We start from the raw sequence: 23,305 nt of genomic DNA on the forward strand, positions 1-23,305 counted from the left end.
ATTTGTAAAAACTTATGAGGATTTCACAAGATTCCTAAAGCCAATAGAAATTCCACCATTAAATTTCTAGCGGGTTGTTACAATATGTCCATTAGTTTAGTCAAAAACTTCAAAATATAACACACTCTCCAGTTTATTGCCAAGAATGACATTTCCATAGTTAAAACAACTTTTGACGGATCAAACGACAATCAAATGAAACAAACAAAATATCCACAAAAACTAAACTCAAAAAAGAACAACCTTACGAGGCGTTGTATGGAAAGAAGTGCAGATCCTCTCTGTATTGGGATGAAGTTGGTGAAAGGAGACCATTAGGACTAGAGTACTTGCAGGACGTACCAAAGCAAGTGGCACTAATATAGGAAAGGACGAAAGCAGCCCAAAGTCGTTAGAAGAGTTATGCCGATAAATGGCGAAGGAATTTGGAGTTTGTCGTAGGAGATTGGGTGTATGTTAAAGTCTCACCAAGGAAGAGGGTCATACGGTTCAGGAAGAAAGGAAAATTGAGTCCCCGGTATGTAGAACTGTTTGAAAGTTATGGAAAGAGTCAGTGTAGTAGCATATCATTTGGATCACTAAGTATTTACGGCCTCTACGAGCTTCATTGTTACTCACCTTGATCGTTGCTGGAGTAGGCTCATTGCTTACCCAAGGCTTTCTATGTGTAGGTAGGTTACATGCTCGCCTTGCGAGTGAGTTGCATAGCTCGCCTAGGACTTGTCGAGTGCTGGTGGATTAAGTGCTACCAGGCTTGTTTCTTACTCTCTAAAGATGTTTTAAGTGCTCAACTGGGATGTCCAAGCTCTCACATGGTTTGTGCCCACCAAACTTTTGTCCCTTGTGAGTTGCATTGCTCATTGGGATTTTTCAAGTGTTGGTGTGATATATTCTTGCCAGGCTTTTGTTGAGCTCATTGCTTGCCCATGATTTTTCGAGTGGTCTCCCAAGTGTTCTAACCTTTTGGTGGGATTCCATGATATTCCCAATGCATGAAAGATAAAGAGAAACAACAGTGAGAATTATCCATTTTTGTTGTGTAAAAGAGGGACCAATACAACTTTGGGCGGTGGTCATGGGGGAGCTCCTAGGCGGTGAATGTGGTTTGCTAATGGTGGCCTGAGCTCCTCACCATGTGTAGAGTAGTCTCTAGTGGACGAGCTAGCAAGCAGTAGGGACTCTATTCCTCCACTCCCACTGTAATGCTCCATTGAGTGCAGCGCCTCCTTTTCGTTGAACTAGTTTTTGTTGGTAATGTGACCTATTGTTCTAAGAGTGATTTTCTAGATCCCATAGATAGAGTCAAATTGTTGATGCATTTACAATGGTATCAAAGCCCAAAAATATGGTTGAATGGTCGATTATGATGGCTTGGGCGTTGATAAATAGTAAATCAAGCATATAAACAATAAATCGTAAATAAGGAGACACAAACATTTGTATGGTTCGGCATAAAAGCTTATATCAATGGGTCGTTTAGGGAAAAAAAACCACTATGTTGAGTGATTTCATAGTCTCTCATAACCTCTCATATCTCTCAAAATAATGCAGAAGATATGAGGAGCAGTTGAAGAAGATGTCGTCACTGTAGAAATCTACAGAGGGGGAGCCAATAATCTTTCTTGATTTGTAGAAACTCTCCATTTTATAGAGGTCTCTTTCTTTTTTTAGAATAGTGAGTTCTACTTACCTTATGTCACTTGCATCAATCAAGTTTTGTTGTCTTTATCTATTCCTTTTATTCCTAGTAATGGTATGAATCCTAATTCATTTCATATCCAACACCTATAATAATAGTAGAGCTTCTCTACAACTCATAAGTTTTGGAAGGACTCCCTATTTCTAAAATTATCTTGTAATTAATAAACTAGCAAATTGGATCCATTCTCCATGAAAGAGCTATTTTGGTTGGATTAATCATAACAAAGTATAACGGTCATTTAATATGTAGGCATGGGGATTTACCTAAATGTAAGATATATATGGATCTCACAAATATTGCTTTCATATCATGTCTTGCTAGACAAAGATCCATAAGGATAAAAAGAAGATCATAACGTACTTAATTTGGATTCTTTAAAAAGGATCTAATGCTTTTATGAAGTTTTTTGACTTGTAATATTGTGTGTGTGTATATATACAGTCTTTCTTATCACTGGAGAGAATAAGTAGGCAAAAATAAATGGGAGATTTTAAAATACACAAATATTTCCATCCTTCATTTTAAAAAAGAAAATAAAAGTACGGATGAAATAATTGTTTATTTATTATCTATTTTGTAAGCCGGATGTAAAAATTTATATCAAGCCACATTTTGTACATATATATAATATTCTAGATCTCCTAGGTTTATTAGATATTCCTATACAAATAATTCTCTCCATGCCTTCCTAAAGAAAAATGTTCGGTTGCATTTGATTAGTTTAATTACTATGCACACACATTTATATACACTTGCTATCTATAAACATAGTATGTACAGTCGTTAATGAGATTAACACTATGTTTAGTTGTTGAATTATCTCATCTCAACTCATGTCAAACCAATTTTTGAATTTTTTAAAAATAGTTAAATCCATCTCAAATTACTTTTTATACATTTCAACTAAAAAAATTGAACTCATCTCAACTTAAAGAGTTAAAAATCTATCTCAATAAGACCCACAAAATACTATTATTTACAACTCAACTCAACTATTCTCAATATCCATGCGCAGCCTAAAGTTTGTAGACTGAATATTATTATCTATGGAGAGAGAGATGGTGCAAACATTAGGGGAGAGGGAATATAATATGTGGGTGGTATCTTGGTCATGATGTGTCTCACATTGGTAATTTACTAACACTAAAAATGATAGGATTTTCTTGAAATGAAACTAGATTCATCAGTGTCTAGCTCTCAGGATGGTGGCAACTTTTTTTTTTTTTTCAAGAGCCGATAGCCACCCACATAGCAGCTTCGTCCCAAGTTTATTAAAGAATCATCAGTTATGGTTGAGGAATACCGTGGTAACAATGAATATAGAAAATAAATCTCAATAAACCAACCTTTACAGAGAACCACTTTACATCTCTTAAAAAATAAACTACCCACCAAGAAAACACCATAAAAATTAATATCTAACATAAGGAATATCCAATTTATCTATGCGAATAAGACCACGTAAATAATCTTGAAAGGATCCCAAACCAGAAAAATCCGAGATCACGCCTCTTGTCCCCTATTTTGCCAAAAAGTCTGCTACCATATTTCTCTGAAAATGTGCCTAAACCAAACATTCAAATCAAATGCTAATACTTTAATAATCCCAAAGAAACCAGTATTTACGCACCCCCAATGCCAACCATTGAACAATCATAAAAGAATCCGAGTACATCAAAATATCCCTCAAGTTCAGCTATTTATACAAACGAAGGCCATCCAATACAGCTTTACATTCAGCAATAGTGTTAGTGGCATAACCATAAGAATGAGAGAAACGAGTAATCACATCTCCATTCGAATCTACCATCCACATTCAACTTTAATCTTCCTATCACTGGCAACTTCTCTTACACCACTGTTAGAAATTAATTACAAAATCTCCATTGTCTCTTCCCCACAAACATCTGAGTGGGGCTAAAGAACCCATGTGCACTTCACTTTTCTGGTCTTGCTCATTTGTCACGATCAAGCCCCCACAAAACCCTTGCTTATGCTGCCACCACCACAAAATAAAAAATGCCCATTTCTCCCTCTTTTCTTTATGGTACTCAATAAAGTCCAAAGGACACCTTCCCATGATCTCCAAAAAAGCAATTCACCTCCCCTCCTTTCATCCAAATAATTCTCTAAACAGCTAGCACCTGACTTTTTCTTCCCCCGTTCCTTCCCCACTACCAACGACACCATTTATGCATATTCATCAAATCTCCATCTACACCCTCGTTAGCAGCCACCTACCTTTCTGTTTAGGGATGGAACTGCTCTAAAGGTCTTCGTTTATTTATTTTTTATATGTATCTATAGTTTGTAAAAGAATTAAGTGTTTGAGAATTTGGAATAAATTAAGATGCCATTTTTGGAGTAAAATCATGTTTTACAAAATGCATGTTTAAATAATCAGCAACCAGAGGTTTATAGAAAGCTGAGCCACAAAATCCTACTGCAAGTTGGAGCATTTCTCGGTCAACCCACTTCAAAAGCAGAAGCTTTTCTTTCTAACAGGCTAAAGAGTAAAGGCCACGTGAAGAATTAAAGCCGACAATGTGGCTCTCTCTTCGTTGAAAAATAAAAAAGTCAATTTCTTTACTAATAACTAAATTGAAATGTACCAATATCCAAACAAGCAAGAATCACAATGTCCCTCTTTATTCAGCTAAGTCAAAATGCTACAAGTTATAGATCTGATAAATCTTCAAACCCATCTTCTCCTTCCCAAAATCACAAATGGAACAGCTCCCAAGAATCATCCACAAGAGAAAATTAACGAAAGCAGCAAAAGTGACAAGGGGAAAAAAAAAGAATACACAAATAAGTATCACAATCTACAAAATAATATAAATGTAAGCAATAATGAGCCAGATGCATGTTATATTAAGCAAGGAGTGCAAACCCTCCAAACAATGCTAGCAAAGCCATGATGTTTTCATGAATAAAAGCACTAGAATCTTCAGATGTCGAGGAGCCCAGAGTCAGTGCTGGTGTCTGCGCTATGGATGGAGTCGCTGCTTCTGGTCCTATGGAAGGACGAGACGTAGATAATGGTGATGCTTCTGGGGCAGAGGGTGAAGTTGATGGACCAGTAGATGGGGTTGGGCTTGCTGGGCTTGTTGGAAAGGATGTAGGAGGGCTCACCGGTGCTGTAATCGGAGTGGATGCTGCGGGAGGTGTGGAAACTGTTGGTGGGGTGGCTGTGGAGGAGGTTGGAGGATTCGCAATGCTTGGTGGTGGGCTGGCTGTCGAGGTTGGAGGAGTTGAAACGCTTGGTGGGTTGGCTGTGGTCATTGGCAGCGGAGTAGCAGTTGTCATTGGTGGTAGGGCAATGGAGGTTGTGGGTGCAGATAATGGAGCTTGAGCAATGGAGGATACAATGAGGGCGAGTGACATGGTTAACAAGAGAATGGCGCGTGGGAGAGCCATTGCTCTACCAATGCGTATGTCTAGAGTAATAGAGTATAGAAAATTTGGGTTAAAATGAACAAGAAGAGAGAGAGAGAGAGAGAGAGAGAGAGAGAGAGAGAGATTTGGGGGATGTGATTATGTGAGGAATGGGCGAGACACAGGTGAGTTTGACATATAGCACTGGAAATAAAAGAACAAGTTCAAAAGAATATATCTTGGTTTCTTCACAGATGAGTATGTGTAGATTTCACGCAACCGACACAGTGATTGACACGTAGAAAGGGCTTATTTAGCCTTTACTCGAAACCAAAACACAATTCCATGCCCTACTTCACATTTTCCTTGTATCACGAAAGATTATCAATCATAAATTCCCTTTCTTCCAAGTACCACCTCAAAAATTTTGCATGGGATTATTATTGATGACCCTTGGACCCACAGGTTTGATTTCCCGATGGCTCTAGGGAGTGTTTTAGAATTATTTAGCAAAAATAAAACCATCTTAGACTATGTTTTCATTCATCTACCCGTATTCTCAATCAGCTGATTGAAATGGCATTATATAAAGATGAGGAATAAAGATGCAGACGGAGGAGGCCATCTTAGCAAAGGCCAAAGAATGGTGATGGTGATTTGTCTCACTTTTTCCTAATTGACCCTCTCTTGTGGAAAGCAAGTTCAATCTCTTACCTTAGCTTGCATACCCATTATGGAGAGATCTCCGGCCCGCACGTAAGTGGTTTGTCCCACTGAAGTTGTGGTTGCTGACTCATTCAAGAGAATCACAATGACAACATCAGCATCAAATACTTGTAGTACTATCTACAGAAAGATCCAGGCGACTTTCCATAAATATATGAATATATTTAGATTAATTATTAAAATAATCATTTTGGTGATTAGCTTTTTTGATAGATTAGTCTTAGAATAGGTTAATTAATCTTTTTATCTAAATTGCTTTTAATTATGATAAAATCAATCACTCCTTCATTTGTTGGATATAAATATGTTTAGTAGGCGAGAAAGTAACTACAAGTGACTAAAGGCCGTGGTCACGTGAGACAGCTGGTGGTCAAAAGATTAAACATCATCAAACACACCACGTGGGCCCAACAATAAAGTCAACTATTCATATCCCTCCAATCACAAGATTGGGTCATAAAGATAAACCCTAGAAGAGCCTAACTAACATGGAGGCCTAACTAACTATATCTTATTGAGATTTCTTTTTACTTATAAAAAAAAAAAAAAAAACTATATCTTAATGAGATACATATATATATATATATGAAAAGTAAGCCCAAGCAAGATATCTACATTGGATGGGCACAATTAATGAACAAATCATTCTAGAGAAGGTAACACACCAAATTGGGTACTAAGAGTCATACCTATGACGATGTGTTACCACATTATGTCATCTTAACCTTTATAAATAGCCCCCCAGGTATGTACCATAGACACACATACTCATTGATTTTTATAAGAGCATGACTCTTCTTTAATATAGGCATAAGAGAAATCCCCCACTACGTCTCCCGAGACTTCCTTTCTAGTTGCAGGTCATTAAGGCATATCAAAAGCATACTTGGAAATTGCATCAACAATTTGGCATCATCTGTAAGATTGTTAGCTTATTCATAAATTGTGTTCATGATGCTTGCAACTACATGCTCTCATATTGTTAAGGATGTGTTTTGTATGCCTTCAGGTCAGACTACTCAGGAGCTCGGGTCTTCAACAAGGCAGCTCCATACCTGTCCCCCCCCCCCCACTTGAGTGGCCTCTGCCAGAGCCCCATAAATGCGACTTCGCTGTGGGGGTCAAATCGTACTGTCCCATCGAGGTGGCATGCTACTTCTTCCTTGGTGATAAGGGTGCTAAGTGCCTCTTGGGTCACGGCCCACTCGACATGTTGGCCCAACCTGCGTCCTCTTGAGTTAGGGGTACCTGTAGTTATGTGGCCTGAAGTTGGATGGGCTTTGGTTTGGCATTGGACCAGATGACATCCTTTCCTAAGTTGGGCTGAACTCCTTAGGGGAGAGTAAGCAAGCGACATGATGGAGAGAAGGTTCACGGAGTTGGAGGAAAAACTGAAGAAAATGACTCTGGAGAGTGAAGCCTTGTGAAAGGAGAACAAAGCCTTAAAATGTTGGGACATGAGGTCTAAAAAAGGCATAGACCAAGACCACAACAAACAACTCGACACGGAGTCCCAAAGTGAGGGAGCCAACTCCAAACGACCAAGAGGAAAAGAAGAGGATACATAACAGCTTGCGCGACTTGATAGACAAGAATGAAGAGATGCCGAAGAGAGTGGGAACATTGTCATCACTTGATAACTTGGTCAAAGCACTAATTTGTCATACAGTCTAGTGATTATGGTAGTGCCTCTTCTCCCAAAATTTAAAGTCCCTTAGATCGACCTATATGACCAGTCTAAGGACCTTGCCAAGCATCTAGAAACTTTTAAGGCCCACGTGAAATTGCACCCATTTTTATGAGAGATCGCATATCAAGCCTTCCCATTAACCCTCAATGGCATAGTGATTTAGAGCCAGCCTCTATCACCGACTTTGAGGAGCCAGGTAGGAAGTTCCTAACATAGTTTTTAGCCAATAGATGCAAGAGACAGTCAGTCGCATACCTCCTTATCATGAAATGGCGGAAGGCCAAAATCATGAAGGCGTACCTTAGTCAGTTCAACAAGGAACGTCTGATGGCAGACGAACATGACAAGCAAATAACACTGTGGGCACTCTTAGGAGAGATTTCACCCAAAAGTCTCTTTATTGTAGAGTTGGAGAGAAAGATGTAAATGACATTGCAGGAATTTATGGAAAGGTCGAATGAATTTTTTTAATGAGGAAGACACACTAAGATTGTTGATCAACCCACAAAGAGCAGAGACATAAAGATACAGATATAAAGGAAGGTGAGCAAGGGTAGCAAAGGACGAGAGAATGAAGATAAGGCGATGAACAAGCATTACAAGCAGAGGAAGGTGAACATCCCATCTCGCTAAGGTTGGTAAAGCTAGAGGAACCAGATATTGCTATCACTAAAACATACATTCTTTCTACCAGAAATAAAATATCCAATAAATAAATTTCTCACTAAATGCTTTAATAAAAGAAATCCCTCAAAATTCTTGTTCAATAGCACTTACTTAAAATATAATTGTCTAACTTATGCAATGCATTGCAGAAATCTAAATCCCCTCTCTGATAACCTGGACTTAGCCAAGTCCACGTCCATTACTTTTATTATGCAAAGTATATGGGAAGCATTATGTGCCTATTGTCTTAGAAAAGTGGGTGCCCAAGCCCAATAGAAGGCCACCGTGGGCTAGTGTGAATCGGCCACTAAGGGCCAAGGGTGTAGGAAAAAAAACCCTTACTAGGGTTTAGCATAGGAAGAGGGAATGAGCTTTTGGTCTTCCCTAGAGATTTCCATCATTGGAATATAAGAAATGAGCATTTTGGTTACCACAAGTAATGTCATGTGACTAGATTGCAAGACTATACCCTGGGTACATTGAATCTAGACGTGAAAATAAAAGAAGGGGGAAAGAGAGAAGAGGGTTTTAGAACCCTAAGGGACACGCCACACACACATGCATTTGTGCAAGTTCCTAGGTAGTGCAATGATTTAATGCCTAGGGAATATGTAAAATTAGAGGCACGATATACTAAGGGACTACATGGATTCAGCCAAAGGAAGATGCAAGTTGCCATGTGTCACGCATGCATGGAGTGTAGGAGTTCTAGAAAAGTGCAATCATGAGAATTGGGAAGAGACACAAGGGACAAAGCAAAACTCAAGTCTCAAAGAGACTCTAGGGTTTTCGCCAAGGGAGCCACACGCCCAACCAACAAAGGCCAACCACCACCATTGTCACTTGTCATGCATGCGTGAAGTACAAGAGTCTCTAGAAGAAAGAGTAATCATGAGAAAGAGGAAGAGAGGGCTTTGGGAAATGGCACACATGAGTTTTGAGGATTCTAGAAGAATCTTAGTGGGAAGTGAAGACAAGAGGAAGAGAGAGGGTAAGTTAGGACCAGAGCCTTGCACACACCACTTGTCATCTACCTAGGGAACCAACCACACGCCACCCTAAACCTAGAGAACAGGAAAGGATTGTCTAGAAAAGATGAAAGGTTGTCTAGAGAAGAGGAATTTTGGCCAACCCCACACACCCACATGCACTACTTGCAAAGTGGCAAGCATGCACACATTTATCCACCAAAGGATGGTTTAGGGTTTGTGCTTTGACCTTTTTGCCATCTAATACATTGAACTTGGACACATGAAGGAGGGTATATGTGGAAGCTAGGGTTTTGAAAGGAGGGATTCATGTCACTTGTCTAAAGGGCTTTTAGTTTATCAACACAACTCAGAGGACTTTTCGGTCATGGTACCATGTGGCACCCATGCACAATATCTTTTGGTTTTCCAAGGAAGGAGGAGACACCTACAAAATGGGAGAGGCCGATGGGTGAAGAGTCTTTTTACCACTTTTCTAATTCCCACTCTTGCGTCACTTCTCGTCCCACATGGCTACACAATTCTCTCACTTTTCTCACCATTTCTATCCAACCAAACACCATATACACACCCATCACCTTCCTCCAACCAATCTTTTGAGTAACAAAGGAGGTAGAGACACCATCCAAGAGGAAGGCACACTCATGGTAAGGACCATTTAACCATTTCTTCCACACACATGCACGACCAAGACCACTCAACCATTTCTTCCACACACACACACGACCACTTAGAGGTAAAAAGGTGAAGAAAGGGTTAAGATTCATGAGTTCACTTACACATACATATTTGGGAAAGGTTATGGTTTCTCCTTAAGGGAGAGACCGAACCGCCATTAGCATTGAACATGTAAGCATGAGACCTTGGAAGGGAACAAAGAGCATGGCTACCATCTTTAGTTTAACTAAGGCTCCTTTCTCTGTAGAGTTTCAACCTTAAGAGTGAAGTCTAAATGTATGAAGAGCCCATCTAGCCATGGAATGGATTTCATAAGCCATAAGGGAGTAAACCCTAGACACGATACACTCACACATGTATCCACTTGAATTAGGGTTTTCATGTGAACTTGTCTAATGATTTTTAATATGTGTTTTTAGCTTGCTATTTGTAACTCATTGGATTTTTGGTAAGTAGACCCTCAACCTACCTTAGATAATATTTGTATATGCTGTGTGAAACTTTGCATTTTGTGTCTATTGTATATACTTGTTGTTTGATGATAATCTCTTGATTATAATCAGATTCACATGATGATCTTGTCATGCTTAGTTGTTTGTGATGTTTTTAGATTCTCCTGGTTCAAGTTGTTGGTTATAGCATATTTTTACAAGTCTTAATAATTTGGCCATGCCAATATGTATATGCTCAAATTTGAACAATGTTCTTTCAGGTCACATATGTTGAATGTTTTGCCTACATTGTGAACTAAGTAGTCGAATCTTCTAATATTTTCAAGTCATAACTTGTTTGGCTACATGATTGCATGACTCATGACATTCATATATTCATATGGTCCATGAAAAGAAAAGTGTTAAAAGTTTCATGTCACATGCATTTGGGTTGCGAATTGTTTTTTTTTTGTTTTTTTTTTAAAGAGCCTGTACATGTTTTATAATGATTCCAAATACTAGGGGATGGGAGAATGCCCTAGTGGAACTCCTATGTCCACTCTGGAGTGTTTAAAATAGAGTGGTAGCCCCTAGGTCAATAAACTACTATCGACAAACTCTGATGGGTCCTTGTGAAAATGATACAATAGTGGGGTAGCACCTAAAACTAGTAGGTGTCTCGCATGAGTTATATGCAGTGAAGGTGAAATATGCGAAGTGCCGCACAAGTTAAAGATTACAACGTAGTCACCACAGTCAAGTAGGCCATTGGTTGATGCGGTAACTAGTAGAGAACACATGATGCATAGAGGAGCTGTGAGGTATCCAACTATATGTTATGACAAATGAACAAGACAATGAGATCAAAGTTATGTTACATGTTTATTGATCCATATGAAAAATTGGAAATGACATTTTATTGAAAAGTCAAAGCATTTTCGTTGCATGTTGTTTTTTAAACAATCAAAGTTGCATAAGTCAAGTTTTATGTTAAGTACATGTCTATGCATTCATTTAATGGTTTTCCCTTATATGCTATATTATCTATTGTATGTTATGTCTTACTGAGATTTTCTAAAATCTCACTGTGGTAGTTTCCGCTACCATTCTCAATCTGGAATGGTAGAAGTTATGGTAGGTACGCAGGACCCTTGAAAGTAATGAATGAATTAATGAACTGATAGATGATGAGTTTACAATAGAGGCTCATTACAATTTTGTTGCCGCTATATTGGAGCTCACAACATAGCACCTTAAGGACATTTTAGAGGTCCTTAGTAAGGATTACAACTGGACAAGGCTACTCGAGCCCAAAATGGCCTCTAAGTTAAAGGAACATATGGATTTTGTGACAGGATATCTTAAACAAGCTATAGGTTACGTTGTGGAGGCAAAGGGAGTTGCTTCTAGTTTGGGACTTCTCGAGCCGGAGCCCAGTTTAGGGGCAATTTTGTAAATACTAATTTTTTGAACCCTTTTAATTTTAAACATCTTCCTTAGTAGTTCAAACTCTAACTTAGTATAATTTTGATTATAGCCGCTTCAATTTTCTAAATTCGGGAAGTTTGTAAGTTGGCCTCTAACTTGCACTTTAATAATTTATTTATGATTTATTGATAAATGTCACATTCATGATATAAATGTCATTTGAGCATGAAACATCATGTTATATGATACATCGAGTATATGACAACTTGCTTACATGACATGTGCAATTTTAGTCATTTGAGCATGTTATATACAAAATTGTTGGTAAGTGTAAAATTTACATGATTTTTATTTATGTTTTACTTATTAAACTTGTTAGTTTTCCTTTATTTCTTGTAATTTTATTTATTTTTTCTTTATTTACTTATGTTTGAAGGAATGAGATGGAAGATTTGTTAGTTGTCAAGTTGAGGAACTCAAGAAACTGTTGATAATGTCATTGGAGAAGCGAATTTTGTTTGAAGAAGAGGTGCTAAAAAAGACATAATTTGATTTAAGAAAATACTTTAGCCACAAAGACATTACACAAAAATAAACCCACAAATTGATGTGGTTTGATATGGTACGACAGATTGTAAAGTTAATTTTATTACAAAGCAAATCTAACATATTTTATTAAACCACATCAGTTTACGGGTTTATTTTGTGTAATATTTTTGTATACGTAGCAATTTTCTTTGATTTAATCAAAACTATATAGGCATAATAGGCTCCAGCAGTTTGAGTTCACACGACCCTAATTTCCGTTTAATCCACATCTGAAGTTTTCAAATTCAAGAAACTTAGAAACCTCATCTCCCAGTTTCGAACTTCAAGTGTTTACATGTAAACCGAAAAACTCTAAACTCTAAACAATTATGTATATTTGTGGCTGCAATTTTGGTCAAAAATAGTAATTAAAATGATCACAATAGGCCGATAGTGGCCATTTTTGCTTGTCACTGGGTGGCTCTTAAATTTTGTCCCAATCGCCACTTTTTCCAACCATTCATCTAGTGGACACAATTAATTATTTGCTTTGACCATGGAGTGTGTCACAAATAGTCCACAATACAGTAAAAAATGCTACTAGCAAATTCCTAAATTTTAGCTGGAAAAATAATTTTATATACCACACTATATTGCCGAAAACGATATTTTGATAAAGTTGATGTTGTCGCAATTACTCAAATATGGCATTGTTTAATGGTTGGAAAATTCTTTCTTGCTAACATTATTGGCTGCTAATGACATTTTTTTTAAAAATTGCAGTTGTGGAAAATGAGCAATTGCTGCAAACTTAACTTTTTTATAAAAACTTCAGTTGTAGAAATTGATTAATTATCACAATTTTTGTGCTAATATTATTGGCCGCTAATGATATTTTTCTAAAAACTTCAACTGTAGGAAATGAGCAAGTGCTGCAAATTTATTTTTTTCTAAAAACTTCAGTTGTAAAAACTAAGCAATTGCTGCAATTTATGGGCTAATATAATTGGTCACTATTGACTATTTTCTAAAAACTTTAATTGTGAAAAATGGGCAATTGCCGCAAGCTTACTTTTTTCCTAAAAACTTTAGTTCTAGAGCAATTACTGTTTTCATAATTCTCATTTGCGTGCTCAATTATGGTTTTTTTTTTCAAGAATAATTATTTTGCCATTTTAAAATCATTGCACCGTTTAATTTATTTTTTTGATTAGTTGAATGGAGGATAACTGTGTAGAAATGTATATAGAAAACCATAAATAAAATTAGTATCCAACTTCTTAAAGCTAGAATTCATGAATTCTTACACAAGCACAAAAAAATATAATGTGTCTACATGCACGCATGTATTAGATAGGTTAAACATGCTTTCTAAAATGCAAAGCCATAGTCAAGCACTTGAAAATAACTTACTACCCCCTCACCAAAAAAAAAAAAAAAAAAACAATAGAACAAGGTAATCATTTAAAGGAAAATATAAGTATAAGATAGGCTAAGACATGATTAGTACAAAATATCTGATTTCATATCGTCCCTTACAATTTTTTCCATGTGTCAGGTTTCTACAAAAAAAGAATCAATAGTTCATACATGATTAGTACAAAAACTACTACCCATTCACAAAAACTGCCATCCAAACTTCATTTTTTTTTATAAGTAAATTGCTATCCAGACTTCATTTTTTTATAAGTAAACTGTCGTCTGGTCTCTCTCTCTCTCTCTCTCTCTCTCTCTTCCATGAAACCAAAACCAATAAAAAAGTGTTACCCTAACCCTAACCCTCCCTCCTCCATAAAATCGAAACCCATAAAACCCTAACTCATTTTCTTCCCTCCCTCCCTCCTGCGTGAAACCAAAACCATAAAACCCTAACCCTCCATAAACTCCTCCAAAGAACAAATCAGACAAAACAGAGCAAATACAGCGTGCAGATAAGTTCTTCTTATTCTAAATCTTCTCATTTCGGTTTTAAATTACCTCGTTGTAAAAGGAAAAAAAATTCGGCTTCCCCTATATAGAATAAATGTACTTTTCTTTATATTGGATATATTGATCTTGGGCATCTGGTTAATTTCTTGATATTGGATATATTAATCTTGGGCAGCTGTTTGCATTCAAGTTGCTCCCTGAAGTTTCAATTTTTGCTACCTTTTACTTTTCATGTGGACACTAGAAAAAATGACATATAATGCAACTTTGTACAATAACTTGTGGTTGGTATATGCCATTTGTACACTTTATGGCTATGTAGACATAAATCTTGTGATAAATTAATCTCATGGTGCTACTGTATATTATTTTGTGGGTTATTTTGTTTGCTTTATGTTCTATGAATCGGGGTTGTATGCCGTGTTTAGCAAAGGAATTATTGTTGAGCCTTGCTTTCTTGGCTGTTAATAGGAAAATGCATGCCTTATGAGTTTACGAGCTAAATTGTTTTCCTTTTGATTTGCTTTAACTTCTATTGAGGTATAATTTATAGATACTTAGCAATGCTTCTTTATTGTCTAAATCTATCTAGTTTTGCTTCTTTGGGACTGTCTATGTTCAGTCCTTGTTAAAGTTAGATATGTCCTAATAGTATTTTGTTTAGATCAAGCTCTTTATTGGCTGTTAATAACAAATGCATGCTTATTGCTTAGATGAATTAATAACTTCTACATGGTTATCGCCTGTTTGTAATTATATTGCTTATTTCTATCACTATATTGTTATGTCTAATATTAATTAATGTGCCAAATGCAGTATGATAGTGGTTCTAGTTCAAGTTCTTGGACTTCAAGAGCAAAAGACCAAGCTACTTTGGAAAGACAAGCTGCTTTGGAGAAACCACTTTGCCACTGTTAGATTCTATCAAAGCTAAAGATTTATGCCAAAGATTCTAGTTTTGGCAAACAGTTTTTCAGTTGTCCAAATTGTAAGATGAACAAACAATGCTCATATTTTTGATAGATTGATTTTGAAATGAAACAAAATAGTTATTGTAAAATGACATTAGAGTTAACTCAAAGAAGGAATGACATGATCAATCAAGAAGGTGTAATGGTTGAAAAAGCGAAATTTAAAGCTATGGAAAAGAAATACATGGGAACATTAACTACTCTATTATTGTCATGGTGTTGTATTGTTGTGTTTTGTACTGTAATTATTTTTTATTTCAATAATAATCATATATGTAGGCCAATGCTAAAATCCTATGGTTAGTAAGCCATTCATGTATGTCAGCCAATGCAAAGATCCTATGTTTCATCGGTATTCTGTGTGTGTTTGGGACCAACAATATTAATGTAATTGCAAAGTCATAAGCTTAATTGAAAATGAAGTTCCCATTCATGTATGTCAGCCAATGCTAAAATCCTATGGTTAGTAAGCCATTCATGTATGTCAGCCAATGCAAAGATCCTATGTTTCATTGGTATTCTGTGTGTGTTTGGGACCAACAATATTAATGTAATTGCAAAGTCATAAGCTTAATTGAAAATGAAGTTCCCATTCATTTTATTGATTACTAATCCAACCAAATAGGCAATAGCAACATTGATTACTTATCTATTTAAAGTCTAAATTAGATCCAAAAAGAAGTGCCCACTTTTATTCAGACCATTAGTGTAGTGTTTTTACCTGCAACAACCAAATAGGCACCGACATGATCCTACAAATCTTTTCCCATCATTTATGATTTTATCTAGTTACCATATGAATCTATCAAATTATGTAACTTGCTATGGATTTGAGAAATAGCATTGGATCAGAGACTGCAATGGATCACAAGACTACTTATGGTTAATACTATTTGTACAGACTACTACAAGCTAGAAATCAATTGCATTTACACATATTAGATCAATTTTATCTAATACAATGTTGGTGCATCCCATGTCTTCGCCTTCTACTCATAGAATAGCTTCCTCTCTTTAAGCTAAATGCGTAGCTCCAAATACATAGTACCAAATACATATTTCTAAATACATTGTACCAAATGAATAGGTCCAAATACATTAATTGCCCAGAAATTCAACATCTCCAAATAATAAGCATTTCTAACTCTAACAATGCCTTTATCTCCATAGAAATTTCCTATAAAATAAAAATAAAAAAATAACAGATCACATTCCAAGCATAGAAGTTGCATACTCCAACTCAAAAACCAACATCATGTGATATGTTCTTCAAGATCCACCATTTGTGATATGTTGTCATTTATATTTCCAAGATCCCTACATGAAAGATAATAAAAGCATCAAAAACAAAGTTATTAGACTAAAACACAAGCCTTGGCCATGGCTTTGTCATCATCAATAATAATAGCTAAAGGGGCATGCCCAAGCATTGCTTCCTGCCATGTTCGCAATAACCATATATAGAATTCAGTTGTTTCATTGACTAACAACGCTCAACCAAACATTATAGTTTGGTGATGATGATTAACTCTTGAAAACGGCACAAATGACATCTTATAAACATTTGTAAGGTACGTCGCATCAAACGTGACAATATCTCCAAAATATTAGTAGGATATGGCTAAAAAGTTTCTTACTAAATTCTTCTCACCTACAAAAACAGCCCAACTCAGGAGTTAGATTTGTCAATTCAAGTAAAATGATTTCAAGTCACTCTATAAAGCATGCGAAAGGTATAAAGATTTGATTCAACGCTGCCCTCAACACGAATTGCCGAACTAGTTGCAAGTTCAGATGTTCTACAATGGGTTGAATGCGCAAACTCGCACCATAGTTGATGCTACTTCTGGTAGAACTTTGATGTCAAAGATAGTTGAAAGTGCTACATCTCTTTGTGAAGAAATGGCCTCAAACAACTATCAACGGCCAACCGAAAGAACTATGGATAAGAAAGTTGTTGAGATTCATGAATTAGAGCCGTTAGCAGTCCTTTCAGTTCAAGTTACTTCTCTATCCTATCAAATTTCAATTTTAACAACCCAAAGTATACCACAAAGTGTAGAATATATTGCAGCTACAAGTATGACAATTTTGAGTAATAAATCGAGTCAAGAACAAGTTCAATACATTACCAATCGGAACTACAACTATCGTAGTAATCCTATGTCAAATTACTACCATCCAGGGCCACAAAATCATTAGAATTTGTCTTATAGAAACACAAAAAAAGTTCTACAACCTCCTCTAGGATTTGATAGTCAACAAAGTAAGGAGAAGATATCACTTGAGGATGCCATGGTTTCCTTTATTGAGAAGACAAATGTAAGGTATAAAAAGACTAATTTATGGTTGGACAACATTGATACTCATTGTAGCAACATGGGAGCTACTATAAAGAATCTTGAAGTGCAAATTAGCCAACTAACCACAACCATCAATATCCAACAAAGAAAAACATTTCCTACCAACACAAAAGTGAATCCAAAGGACCAATAAAAAGCCATTACACTTAGGAGTGTAAGAGAAATTGAGAGGTCACCATCAAAGGAAACTAAGTCCACCCTTACAGCTCCAAACAATGGCCAAAGCAAGAATAAAGTGGAAGAATGACTCATCTTAAAAAGTGTTTTAAGAATTACTCCCAAATATAAGAGTTGTCAAGTAGTAATAGGGGGAAGTCCCTAAGTCATTTCCTCAAGAAACGATCAATTTAATATTAAAATTCATTCACTATCAAAAATAAAAGAAAATTATTAACTAAGGCTATTTACAATGACATTCACAATGAGAATTCATTCTTGGACATTATCAAAAATGCCCTTATGTCCTTTTGCAAGAGATGGTAAATGAGTGCTAAAGAGTATGCAAGAAAAATGAATAATATAATATGTCAAACACGAGTGGGGAATATAAAATATTTAGCTAGCATCGAAGAGATTTTCGCTCTAATGCACCTTGACACTATTTCAATTACTTCTATACATTAAGTGGATTCATGAACGTGCATTGATTAAATTATGATTATCCTCGCTTAAGAAGCTAAACCGCATTCATCAATGTCATCCAACCATGTCCTACGATTGGGGGGAGGAATGTCCTTCTAAGGAGGAATGCCACAAATGTTATGATTTACCTTTGATAAATTCAAAAATTCAGTAAAGAACAAAAGGAGATAAATTCAATTCACAATGAATAAAATTCATCAAATTTAATAAATTTTCATAAACTTCTTAAAATGAGACTATAAAGAGTATTTAAACCAAAACCTAATTAAAACCCTAGCCAAAATAAATCTCTATCTTCCAAAAATACCCTAAGTGAACAGTGTCGCGGGTACAATAATTTGGCTACAGTAACCCTCTTGAAACCCTAGTTTAATAAAATAAAAAATGTGTGGGCCAAGCATCCTCAAGCCCAATTATTCGAGACTAATTCCTATAACTAATTAAAAGTTCTTTTAATGAAATATCCAAGTCCGAGGCTTTCAACAACAATATGTCCAAGTCATGTCTTCCATAGCATATCACATGGATGAAAACTGAATCTCCTTCTCTCAAGCTCATCTTGAATGTTAGGCTTTTGCTAACTTCATACCAAATAGCTTGCACTAATCATTGTATTACTTTCTTGATTTTCTTAACTCTTAACCTTATCATTGGCTCATCTGAAACTTGCAAGGAATCTTTAAAACTCAGTCCATCTTTGGGCCATCATATTTATATATATATATATATATATATATGTGACGCCCCCAAATCTCCATGCCCGAACACGGGGAAATCGAGACGTCCGGATGGTGACAACCCGGGTCACCATCCCATCGACGGGTGCCAAGTGTGTGCAAAAGAAACAAATGTGCACAAAGAAATACGCAGCGGATAACGAAAGTCATAACTAAGTACCAGAATTCTTCTTAACGTAATACAAGCTGTTTAAAACATACATAAATAAAATATTACAAAAACACAAATACAGTTTTAAACCAAATATAAATCATAGCATCAGCAACCCGGCGGAGCCGCATCCTCGGGCTCAGCCTCCTCCTCTTCGTCCTCCAACTCTGCACCAAAAGCTACGGAACCAAAAATGGTACCGCAGGTAAGTAAAACCCAAACACTACCAGATAAAAACACATATAGAACTCAAACAATATGCATGAAACATGCCCAATGCACAAAGCCCATAAAACATAATTTTCCACACACGCCAAAAACCCATTTGGCCCAAAAAACACATCCTTTCCGAAAAACACGCCAAAAGTCACATTTGGCCTTTATCCGACTCAAACCATTATCCATATTAACCGTATGCACCATGACCTCCCCTAGGGGTCATCCGCACACCCTGGCTCCACTGCCACACCGCAGAGTACCACCACGCATGTGACACCTAACGAGCGATGCCCAGTTCCGTGCCCCGCACGTTTGTAGCCAAGCATCCTCTAGCCCTCACCAGCGAAGGGCCACGAAGTCGGTGCGTAGAGCGATGCCCGGTTCCGCGCCCGGCGCGTTCGTAGCCAAGCAACCCCTATCCCCCGCTCCCGTCGTCTAGCGACAACTCAGGGGACATCACTCAGTTTATTCCGCTCCCGAGTGACCAAAGGAGCTCCACCGGGATAATACCTCATCCCGGCTTGGGGTCGTGATACACACGCACCCGTAAGACCACTCACGCCAATACACAGGCTTTTCACACTTAAACAAAAACACACGTGCATGCACCATGTAATGCCATAACAATGCATAAAAATAATCAACCAACATATATCAATAAAACAAGCAACTCCATCCTCCATCCATCCGACCCCCGAACTCCTCGGACTCAGTCCGGAATCAGCCAACCAACAGATAAATAATTATTGAATGAGCAAAATATATTTAAATCTGAAAGTAGGATTTGGAAAATACTTACAGCGCTATACGGTAATTTTAGAAAATACCCGGCGTTGCAAACGGCGGAGAAAAAGCAACGTAACAGTGTAATTTACACTGTTGTCGTGGGTAATAAATTATCCATTTTCGAACGGGGACAAACCAAGGCTCGGGATTGATAGGGAATGGCCTTGAGATATTTATGAAGCTAAGGGAAATGAGTTTTGGCCGTGGGTGGTGGTGGAAATGGCGGTCGAAAGCCAAAAAGGGGCTGAACGGAGTTGAGCTCGTGGGAGCTGCTCCGGCAACGGATCGAGGCTGGAAATGGGTGGTTTAGGTTGGCAAGAAATAGGGGAAGAAGTTGTGAAAAGATGGTGGCCGGAGGTGGTGCGACGGCACCGAAAACGGTGAAAAACCGTATGGCTTGGAGGAGCTCATGGCAGCTAACGGTGGCTCGGATGGAGGTGAAACTTGGTGGGGATGTTCACCGGTGAGAGGGGAAGAAAACTGGGTGGGTGTTGTAGGCCACGCCACCGGAGAGCGGCGGTTCTGGACTGCGAAAGCAACCAGCGACAGGGGCAAAAACAGAGCAGGTGCAGCGACTTCCGGCGGCTCTCGAAGGCTAACGGCTGGTCCGATGGCTCTGAAAATTGGTGGGGATGATCTCTGGTGGAAGGGGAAGAGAATGGTGGTGGCGGTGCACTAAACGGTGGCCGGACGGCGGAGAACTGGCCGGTCAAAGTGGAGGCGACGGGAAGGAGAAAAGAGAGGAGTGCTGCGCGGGGAGAGAGAAACCGGGAAGGAAAGAGGAAGAAAAAAAAGAAGAAAAGAAGAAAAGAAGAAAAAGAAAAAGGAAAAGGGAAAAAGAAAAAGAGAAAAGAAAATAAATGAGATCCAATCCTCACTCCGGAAACCAAAAACAGATCTACCGAAAACGATATTAAAAACCGTAAAACGACTAAAATAAATTAAACACCACCTCAAATAAATTAAAAACCAATTAAAACACATTAATTTAAAATAAATAAACCAATATATTATTCAAATTAAAAACAACCCTTCAGTGAAAATACACGTAAAAACGGGGTATCACATATATATAATAATGTTGTGACAAGATACTAAAAGAATCTTGAAAAAAGGAGATCATGCAAAAAAAAAAAAAATCAAATAGAGACAAATTTGGATCAACAAATAAACTTTCCCAAAAACTAATAATATTTATTACAAAACGAAATTTTAAATTCAAAATTTTATAAGATAAAAAGAATTTGAAAAAATGAGTAATGCTACTCATCATCCTATAAAGTGGCAGTAGATGATTTGAGACTATTTATTATATTTTACTTGTGAACCTATCATCTAATGGCTCATCATGAGATAATGAGATAATGATGAGAAAATACATGATTAATATATTTTTTTCATATTAAAAAGATGAATTCTGCATGGAAACCTTACACCTTGTACATCTACCTAATCAATATGTGATTTGTTATTTTTATCTTTCTATTTACACCACACACATGTTGGTTAAGTGAATGTGTATGGTGTAAGGTTTATTTGTAGCATTTTTCTACTAAAAAATAATTAGTGTTTTATTTTTTATTTTTAAATTATAATAGGTTCCTCTATGAGCTGTGTGTTAACTTACTGATTTATGTATAACAAAATTAAAAGAATTTTCATATTTGAATAAGCAAAGAAATTGCTTCCACTTGATGTTTTTCAAATATTTTAACAATTAATTGAAGGCAACCCAATTTCTCATCAATCATGAAGAATGGTTTATTAAAAACATTTAATAGAGGATTTTCCCAAGTCTTACCAACGTACCAATAGCGGCACTTTCCCTCTAAAGATCAAAACGCTCCTTTCTTATGTAGCAAGGAACTTAAAATGGAAAGAATCATATCAGCTTAATTACAAAATTGGTATTTAAAAACTATAGATGAGAAAGTATATATTAAGCAATCATGATTCATTCCAACAAGTTGTCTAGATCTTCTCAAGGATCTAATTAGTTTTCAAATATGTATGATGTATATATTTATATACACACACATATTCGTATGTATAAGTTGTACGTATGATATTCCATCAGAACCATATTCTCATTAATACTGTAGAAAAGTTGGAAGGAAAACATTTTAGGGCTGATTTAGATTCAGAGATGAAACGAGATGGTTTTAGATAAAAGATGAAAGTTAAATAAAATATTATTTTTTAATATTATTATTGTTTTAGAATTTGAAAATGTTAAATTAAAATTTAAAAAAGTTGATTTGTTTATTATATTTTATATGAGAATTTAAAAAAATTAAAATAATTAAATGAGATAAAATGAAATGAAATGATTTCCCAATATAAACAGTTCTTAACAGGACACATGGGATAAAATTTAACCATCTCGTTTCAATTATTATTCCTCTATTCCTACCTGTCATTTTCTTTTATTTTATTTTCTTTTTATTAATTTCATTCTTTTCGTTAGGGCCTTATTGTATATGCCGAAAAATGTCTCTTATCCATATAAAATTTTCTTACAAATTTTTAAGATTTTTGAAAATATAATTAAAATAGATTTAATTGGGCTTTTTGAAAAATTCATTAAAAATAAGTTTTGATTAAAATAGTTATTTAAATATGTTTTTATTGCTAGTTTTATTTGTTACAAAGAAGTGAGATTACATGTCTTTATGATTGAGGTTAGTTTAGTATGCGAATGATTGGATTGAAAGCAAAGAAAATTTTAAAAGAACCTGCCCTAGTAATCAAAGTGGGATGACTGTGGCAGTCCGATTGGATTACCTAACACTCACTTCAAGTGATAGAGACCCTCTTTCTTTTTTAATTGATCGATTACCCATGACTTCAAGGTACAGAGACACTTAACCCAATTCGTATTTTAAACGTAGAAATTAAATTACGCTCAATCAATCCCATATTTTAATTTTAAAATAAATATTTGATAAGGATGTGTTAATTGATGTAACTTTAATAAATTAAATTATATTTAAGTCTCATTTCAATTTTAATTTTAATTCATCTCATCTTTTTTATGAAAACAAATCATATCATTTCGTGTAAATCACTAAACTTATGTTAGGTGGTTGAGGGTTGAGAACTTGAGGGTACATATCCACCAACAAGATATAGAACACCTATCATTCATCCACCCGATCCAAATTAATTGAAAACCTTAAATCACGAGTCAGGAAATCTCATGTCACATTATTAAAATTTTAAATTATATGATTATCAATCTTGAATAATGTAATGTCTCATAATAGTTGTGAGTAATCTGTATCTGTACTT

General features: G+C 36.2%; 1 non-coding gene across 1 annotated transcript; it reads right to left on the minus strand.

Moving 5' to 3' along the window:
- Nucleotides 1-16,782: 16,782 nt before the first annotated feature.
- LOC122283584 lies at nt 16,783-16,888 on the minus strand. Its single transcript, XR_006230982.1, has one exon. It is a non-coding gene; the product is annotated as a small nucleolar RNA R71 (small nucleolar RNA).
- Between the last annotated feature and the right edge of the window lie 6,417 nt (nt 16,889-23,305).

The sequence above is a fragment of the Carya illinoinensis genome, chromosome 11 (assembly GCF_018687715.1).
Source record: "Carya illinoinensis cultivar Pawnee chromosome 11, C.illinoinensisPawnee_v1, whole genome shotgun sequence".
In the NCBI taxonomy this organism is placed as follows: Eukaryota; Viridiplantae; Streptophyta; class Magnoliopsida; order Fagales; family Juglandaceae; genus Carya; species Carya illinoinensis.